Raw genomic sequence first — 9,847 nt, 5'->3', positions numbered from 1 at the left:
AGAATAATGAATTAAATCAATTGGTTAATCATTAAAAATCAAAATATGTAAAATGTTTATGTCTAATGTCTTTTTGAGGTGTGTGTGTGTTTATATGTATAACTGGATATATATAACATTATATATATGTATATAACTCATACACAATGTATTAAATATAATTACACTGTTGGAAATGTTCTTAAATTTCATTACATTACTTACATTTTAAGTTACACAATTTGAAATTAATTTCGTGACATTACATCAAATTTAATATATTTATAATTAAAAAGTATATTTGTGTATATATACACAAAATTTAATGTATTTTTCATGAAAATTTATGAAATTTAATGTACACGTTCATTACATTTAAGTAACTATACTGTACCTTAATTTTCAGTTAAATCATTCGTTACTTTTAATTTCGTTCTAACTACATAACTACAAGCTTCATTTACATGTAAAGGAAGCTCGTGGTTTAACATTTCTAATAGTGTACTATATAATAATTATAATCTTTCATATAAGAGGTACATAAGTAAGCGAATATCAACATAGGAGTTGTGGGCTCAATGGAAAAGTGGCAGCCTCGTAGAGCAGACTTCGAGACCAGGCCTCGGTTTCAATCTCGACAGGAGCAGAGCTGATTTTCTCGTGCTATCGGTTATGCCTTACGACGAGTAATTTCGAGTGGTGAAAACGTGCAATGTGAGTGACGAGTGCTAAATGAGTATTTTGCACTCGTATAAGTTTTTTCACTCAAATTTACATTTTTACCACTCAAAAATACTCGTAATATATACGTTTTACCACTCAAAAGTACTCGTAATGTATACGTTTTTACCACTCAGATATACTCGTGTCCTGCATGAGTGTAATCCGTTTTAACCACTCATTTTTACGGAAACATTCCTGTTTGCGACCTAAAAACGGAGTCATACTCACTGAGTAAAATGCACGTTTTCACCAGGGTTGGTAAAAAACATGTTTTGAACGTGTTTTAAACAGTTTAAAACATGCTTAATTGATGTTTTTAATATGTTTTAAATATGTTTCTTTATAGCACAGTTTAAAGCATATTTGAAGCATTAAAAACATATTCAAGAAGAAACACAATATGTTTATTCTTAAAAAAAAAACATTAGTCTTCACCAACCCTGGTTTTCGCCACTCAAATTAACCGTTCGCGCGGGCTAAAAACGGGCTAAAAATGGTGAAAAATTTTTATAAGGGAAATAATAAGAAATATTTATAAATATTTATTATTATTTATCATATAAATGTTTGCAATTTGTGGAGCTTGCAATTTGTGTAGTTGGACACGCACCACGTTCATTACGATTCTATCGGCGTATCACAAAAGAGGATGTGGTAAGTAGTTCCCGTATTTCGAAAATATAAAGTTATGCAGATTAACAAAGTTCCGCAAACTGCCTCCATTTTGGCTCCATGACGCGCAGTTATTCAAAACTTCAGCTTCTTTCACTGCGGTTTTTACAATTTTCAACACAGTAATCGGGCATTTTCAATAAATAACAGAATCAGATTCTTTTTCTTCTTCTTCCAGATCCCTGGATAGATTTCAGACCTTTCAACAGAATCAGGTTAAAGTAGCACTTCGACGCCATTTTGGCTCCAAATGCTAATTCAGTGAATTTTCTAATCGTGCTTCTTTGTTAATATAGTGATTTTAAAAATCACCCGAAGTCACTAGATTTATTAAGTACCGCAAACTCGCATTCATTTTTTCGTAAAACGCGGCCATTTCAAATTTACGTATCATATGTATGTACTTTATTTGTGAAAATGAAGCCGTCGAGTATGTAAATCAATGTTGTTGAATTGTAATAAGTTTATTTATGACCAAAAGAATATGTAGGAGTGCTTAATTTATGTGTTCTTTAGTTTAATACGGATTTATTTGTGTAGAAGTTTTGTGCATAAAAGTGCATGAAGGATACGTATATGTACAGTTCAGAACTGTCCAGGAACACGAAAGTACACGTCACAATGTTGACTCAATGGCTGCGTTCGAGGAGCGCGCTATCAACGCTACTTGTGTCATACTATTCTTGTTTCACATTTAATGGACGATGAAGATAGAATGACACAAATAGCGCTAATAGCGTCTCCCCGAACCCAGCCAATGTGTACGTTTGTGTACTTCATATCGTGTACTACTATGTGCACTTCGACCATTTTGTCGTAACGTTTCTGAAATCAATTACGGTACTTTATAAATCTAGTGACTTTAAAATCACCTGTGCGCTACAGCCAGTACATCCATTTTCAGTTTGTGGACTACGTGACTACATACATTTTCTGACACTATCGATAAAATCGTATCGTCGAAAGTAGATGTGGTTCGCCTCTGTACTACATCCATGGAATAGAAGCATACTATGGAGGGACTTTTTTCCTTTGTATCCAATTTCAGAATCTTTTTTTCTCATTAATTTATAGATTATATATTGAACTAATTTTCATCGAATAGCTTCTTTGCAAATTGCCATACTTGAAAAGGAATATCCAATCAGAATACTAATTGCCTATTAAAAACTCGAACAACAATGTCATTTCTCGTTTCATATAGGATTCTAAGGCTGCGTTCAAAAACATCACCCGGGTGTCTCCGTTATTATCTTATCCTTGTTTAACATTGAGTGAACAACAAAGATAATACGATACGCAGGGGCACTCGTGTGATGTTTCTGAACGCAGCCTAATGCTGATAAAGAGGAACTAAAAATTAGAGTAGAAAGTATTAAAATTTAAACGAACATATTTTTTTAAATACTTATGGATAGTTCTTTTAATTAAGTTATTTAATTAGTCATTGTTAGTAGAAATATATAATTATAATCAAATGTGCAAATAAATATGCAATAAACATCTGATTCAAAGGTAATCACAATTATACAATTGTAATCTTCTTAATTATTGTACAAAGATCTATAGCGATATAAGAAATAGTTTAAAAAGTCTTTTGCTTGTTATGTAAGAAAAATAATAAATAACAGGATGAAAGAGCAACGGAATCCTTCAAATATATCAGGTCATTCCATTCATCCATTTCTGATGCGGAATTGCAGCGATATTGTTATTACAATCTGAAAATAAGTTTACTTTATTGGCAGTTGTACAGACTCTATCGAAATATGTTAGTAAATCGAAAGGCAATGCAAAGATACTTTTCCATCTCGGCACTGTAAATAATGTTCTTCCTGTTATCGAGCACGAAGATATATTTGTTTGAAGGTTTGTGTAGAAATAAAACTTTATCTTTATAGTATAGTCCTCGATATACTATTATAATATTTGTAATACTATGATAAAAAAATTGTCATAAAATTAAGGATTTTTCATGTATTATTTTATATTGGGACCTTGAATAAATTCTCGCTGATTTTTCGTGAAAAGTAATGCTTTATGATGGAACTCAGATTTGGGAATTATAAATTTGTTTATTATAATTGAATACAATTAATAAAACTCGGAGCTAAACGACATGTCTTCAATGTGTGAAACACAGAATAGAAGTGAAGAGGAAGTATTGGAGTGGGAGCAAAGGAAAAACAACCGGAGTCATGGTGACACAAAAGAAATTGAAATTACTGAAAGAAACTCGTTTAGTGTGTATATATACATATATATGTTATTTCGAATACGCTAAGCTTGAAAACTGTTGTTCCAACACTTCCCCCGCTTGTTGGCTTATTCGCCAACATATCGATAATTCTAATTAGATCACATAATTTCTTAAATCTATCTCTTGGTAAAGGTTTAGTACATATGTCTGCCAATTGTAATTCTGTGGGAACATACAAAACTTTTATTTCCTTGCTTTGCACCTTTTCTCTGATAAAATGATAATGTATCTGAATGTGTTTAGTACGTTTATGCAAAACAGGATTCTTTATTAAATGAATTGCGCTCTGATTGTTGACCATTAAGCGTGTTGGTGTTAGACACATATATCCTAAATTATTTAGCAAAGTACGTAGCCAAATGGCTTCTCTGGTTGCTAATGAAGCTGCAACATACTCAGCTTCTGTAGTACTGAGAGCTACTGCCTTTTGTCTTTGTGACAACCAGCTTATTGGTCCTCCAGCTAAAATAAATATGTATCCTGATGTTGATCTTCGTGTACAAACATCCATTGCGAAATCCGTGTCTGAATAGCCGAACAATTCATTACTGTTAGCGCTCGCTTTAAATTCAATTGCAAAATTAATTGTGCCTTTTAAATATCTAATAATTCGCTTAACTGCATTCCAATGGACTTGATTATAATTATTCATGAAACGACTCACTATATTCGCGGCATAAGCTATGTCGGGACGAGAAACTACTGCTAAAAACATTAAGCTACCAACAGCTTCTCTGTAAGGCACAATTATTTTCTTGTCATTTAGATCTGTGGGATATAAAACAATATTCTTATCTGCAGGTACGGGCACACTTTTGGCTTCAATCATAGCAAACTTAGTAATTATTTTTATTATATATGCTCTTTGATGGACACGCATTATTTTATTTGCTCTATCTCTCTCTATCTGTAAACCTATAAAAATACTTGCATCTCCTAGAGTAATACCGAAAGCTTTATTTAAGGCTTTTATAATTAAATTAAGTGTTTCAAGAGATTTCGAAGCCAAAAGTCCGTCGTCAACAAATAGAGTCAAATATACTTTTACACCATTGATTGAACTTGTAAATATGCATTGTTCTGCATCACACTGTTTAAAATTGAAACTTTCTATCGCGCGTATGAATGTTTCATTCCAGCAATGAGCTGCTTGCTTTATTCCGTAAATTGACTTGTTCAGTTTACACATAAGGTCACCTGATTTGAATTTTGAGTTGATCTTCAATCCTTGTGGCAATTTCATATAAAGTTCATCATTCAGCTTACCATGCAGAAATGCCGTCTTGACGTCGAACTGTATCAGTTCCAAATCTTCGAGCGTTGAGAACGCCAAAAAGGTTCTTAGAGAATCATACATAGACCACGGGCGAAAAGGTTTCCGTGTAATCCAACCTTTCTCTTTGTTGAAAGCCTCTGGCTACTAAGCGAGCTTTGTATCTGTTTATCTTTCCGGTCTCGTCCTTCATAATTTTGAAAATCCATTTCGAGTCCAGTAGTTTCTTAGAAGTGTCCATAGGAATTAAGCTCCAGGTTTCATTCCTTTTGTGCGCATTAAGTTCTTCGTTGATGGCTTCAATCCACCTTTCGCTGTCAGGATTGTTGATAGCCTCAGAGTACGTTTCCGGAACTATTTCTGCAACGTTTACGTCAAACCTGGAAGGAAGTTTAATTTTAAAACGATCTCTCAGAAATCTTTTCGTTTGAACCTGTGGTGGTGTAGAGAAATTTTCAGACTCCGAATCACTGCTCTGTTCAATATCCTACAAGTGAGTTTCTTCAACCTGATTTAGGTTTCTATCTACCGAAGAAGATCCAGGTAGAGATTCAAGTGAGTTATCTTCAGAAGTTCCAAGTAGAATTACTATATCTTCATCTGTAAGATCTTCTTTGTCTGCAACAGCATCTAGATATTTTTCATTAAAGACAACATGTTTGGCAATATTTACAGTTTTCTTCTGTGGATCATAGACTCTATAATTAGAAGACTCTCTGTCGTAACCTACCAAAATTACTTTTCTAGCTTTAGAGTCGAGCTTCTTTCTGAAAATATTAGGAATATGTACAACATGTAGATCCAAAGATCTTTAAATGCGATAAATTCGGTTTTCTTCCAGTCCAAAGTTCGTATGGAGTCTTCTTATCGTCCCGTTTCGAAGTTGTGCAATTATAGATGTAGACTGCGGTGCTAACTGCTTCTGCCCATAAAAGGTTTGGCATATTTTTGGATTTCTACATAGTTCTCGCACTCTCAATTATCGTGCGATTTTCACATTCAGCCTTACCGTTCTGTTGAGGGGTGTTGGGAGCTGAATTTTCCATTCTGATTCCTCTGGAGATCAAATAACTTTTCATATTAGAATTACAAAATTCCCGACCATTATCTGAGCGAAAAATCTTGATCGTTTTTCCAAATTTATTTGCTACTTCTTTTTCATATTCCTTGAAGCATTCATATACATCACTTTTGTTACGCATGAAATATATATGTCTATATTCGCTAGCATCATCCATTTAAACGCATTTGTACGCAATATAAAGACATAATGTTGCAAGTATAGTTACGTATATAATTGTTTATCCTTCATAATACTTTAACAAATATTCCGCAATAATAAATGCAATCTAATCTAGATTATCTGTGTGCACATTCTGTCGCTCAATACTTGCTAGTTGAACGGCATATATATAGGTACGTTATACGACACTATATATTTAAATAATTATAGCGTTATATATTTAAGTAATTATAGCATTTACTTATTAAATAATGCATATCATAATATTTTTTAGCATTTGCTTATCTTGTTCAAGCGTCAATTATTTTTTATTTATTAGCAATAGTTCTGCATATTTTATTAACGTCGTTAAATAATAAAACGTGAGACATAAAGTAGGATATATACCTACAAAAATTAATTCAAAGTGTAATATCATTAGAATTGCCTTATAGCTTTTACAGGAGATAGTAAAGAGCATTAGATTTCATGAAAAAAGTCAATATCATGCTCAATTGAAATTAAATCCAAAAAAGGATATATAAAGCATTTGGTGCACTTATCCGTAATTACTACATGGAGTCTAATTGTGGACAATTGTCATTACTTCATTTAATTAAAATTAAAACATATGAAACGGTATCGAATTGAAATAAAATCATCCATAATGTAATATTTATGATCAATTATAACTATTAAATGTTTGATATCGTTCTAGATAAAAATATAAATTTTTTTTTCAATGTGATCCACAACTAGTGGCTTTAATCTACATATCTATAAATAAAAATTCCGTGAAAAGAAAGGTAATCTAATCTAGATTATCTGTGTGTCTATTCTGTTGTTCAATACTTGTTGAACGGCACTTACATACGTTATATCTCCCAGTGTACATATCTTACAGTGTAGTTCTCACAAAGTTCCTAGAGAAACTGTGGAATCTATTTCTGAAAATCTCATAAAAAGTATTAAAACGTGTTTGTACTTTGAGCAGCAAAAACTAATTCAGTGTTAAAATGCTAGCCGACTCGGAAACTATGACGCTAGAAAGAGCGCTGGCACCATTAATGACCATTGGCGCGTTCTGCAATTTGGCCATGTTCGAATATCCTCTTGGACAATGTAGGACGTATATCACTTGCCTGTATGGTTTAGCCAAATGGAGCCTTCTTATATACTTCTTTTACTATCCAATTTACATCATTCATTTCCAATTTAAAGCAATATACATCTCAGATATCATAATGTTGCTCACCATTATATTAATTCCCATCAACATATGCCGTTTTAAGGTAAAAATTTAACATTTACTCCCGATTACTATGGTATATAATAATACTTGATCTTTTAATATTAATTGTCTTTCGTTTAGTATTTTTAATTGATAGCATTAAAGGAGTCTTAAATTCACAATAACAGGCAAATACAAATTTATGAAAAGTTTTTATAAAAGGTTTTCGTTACCTTCAACTATGACCTTTAGTCAAACTCAAGCTATGCAGTATATTCCATTCGGCCCTCTCGCTAATCTACTCGTTCGTTACAATTTGCACCCAGCAAGCCCTCATGTATAATCCTTTTCCTCTTTTCTCCTCTCCTCGTGAAGTTTCCTCTGGAGTACCCCTATCATACTCGGTCTTTTACTTTTAATATTGTTGTCTCTGATTTGTCTAATGTTTCTCTGACCTCCAATCTCTTCATTTATGCAGACGACATAATTCTTCTGAAATCCTTTCATCCATTCGATGCTTTAACAGACTGTTCCGCTTTAAATAAAAATCTAAAATCTATTGCCGAATGAACAATTTGAGTAGTGAAATATACAAAATTATAGACTTCTTTAATTAATACTATAAAATATATAACAGCGAAATTCAACTGGGTGTTAGGAGTCTCTGAGCTGGATGCTATCTTGCGCAAAAATTAATTGTGAATAACAAATTAGATTTGTACGTTTCGGTTCACGTTTCGAACCATCCTCAGCAATAACAATTACCGCTAATCGCGTTAAATAGCGCGCAGACTCCTAACGCGCAGTTGAATTTCGCTGTTATAATCTATTGCCGAATGGTCTCTACTAATAATTCGCTGCATCTAAATCCCTATAAATCATCCTTGCTTATTGTCGGTTCCTCAACATTATTATCTCGTATTCAATCTTTCGATATTTCTCTTAACTCTATTCCTCTCTCCTCCTCAATTGAAATTCTTGGTGTCCACGTTGAATCTTCGTATTCGATTCACATGTGGTCGTCAAGTGTCGGACTGCATACACCTGTCTACATCTTCTTTATCCCCTTCCCTTCATTACATCCTTTCCTGCTCTCAAAAATTCCTCACTTCTCAATTATGCGTTATTTCGTTATTTGATTACGTCGATGTCGTCTACGCTGGCTCTTAATCAACAACTCCTTAGTTGCAGTTTTTTGTTGCTGGCATGCTTTGTAACAGCAGTTTTGCTGACGTCTAACCATTTGCAAGCTACTATAGTCTATCGTATCATATTTTTTATTTATGTTTATTACTCTTTTAACATGTAATCTTTTCCATAGCGCTTTGCAATAAACTAAATTAAATTAAAAAAAAGTTTCTTTTAACAGATCAATTTTAATACTTAATTTATTACAATGTAACTCTTTATCACATTCCGTATAAACATTGCAATAACAATTTTTACTCAAATATAAAATTACAATAATTTTGTTCGTGTCGCATAATCGATCAATATGATTTTTTTGAAGGAATTGAAAATATGTTTACGTGAACTTGCTGTAATAGACCACACGTTGGAAGCTTTCGGAACGCCAAAGGAATATCAAAGGCTACGTAGTTGGATAATTCGAATAATTATCGGATTGTTTGTATACGTTTGTTATATTGTAACATATAATGTTTTTTTTTCTTTTGTTTACGACATATATTGGATCGTGATCTTAGATATATTTCTGCCGTGTTACACGTACACTGTCGTTGCCTTAAGTGCTCTGATTTCTGCAGCTATCCTTGGGTTAGTATTATAGATATGTGTACATTTAATTTGTAAGTTATTTTTATTGATATTGTGCGTCAAAATGTTTACAGAGTGAAACATTTAAAGACCTTCTGATTCATACAATATAAAAAAAGAGAGCTATCTCCTTCAATGACCTTGACCTGGACAACATATGTATGTTGTCTGTATTGTCTGTACAAAACATATATACAATACTTATTTTGAGTGTTAAAAATATATTAAACAACAATTATTTAAAATAAATAAGTAATCAATACTTTTTATTATTAAATATTTGTAAGATGTGAATACATCTTTAAAAAACGCTGTGACGGAAATAATGTTGAGTAAAGTAATTGAATAAATATATATGTTCAGAATTTTCCTTTCCGATGAACTTGACCTTGACATTTGTAGTCATAAAAAATACGGTAAAATTGTAACATAAAAATAAGAATAAAATCATTTTAAAAAAGTAATTACAAAACTAACGGTAAAACTAACTTTCATCCCTGGCTGTAAGGAAGAGCTGCGCCGCATGTCAACAAGTAGTTATATTATGATTGAAATGATCGCTACGCAGTTTGAAAAAATAATTCGAATTTTTTCATTTTTTTTCTTTTTATTTGAGATTCAAAGAAATAGAAAAATTAACGTAGACTATTGTTTCTAGTTTATGCGATAATGATATGTTCCCGTATAACTGTAAAAGAAGAAGTCAGGCGG

Source organism: Trachymyrmex cornetzi, unplaced genomic scaffold, assembly GCF_001594075.2.
Source record: "Trachymyrmex cornetzi isolate Tcor2-1 unplaced genomic scaffold, Tcor1.1 scaffold1160, whole genome shotgun sequence".
NCBI lineage: Eukaryota > Metazoa > Arthropoda > Insecta > Hymenoptera > Formicidae > Trachymyrmex > Trachymyrmex cornetzi.
Note: the sequence above shows the minus strand (reverse complement) of the source record.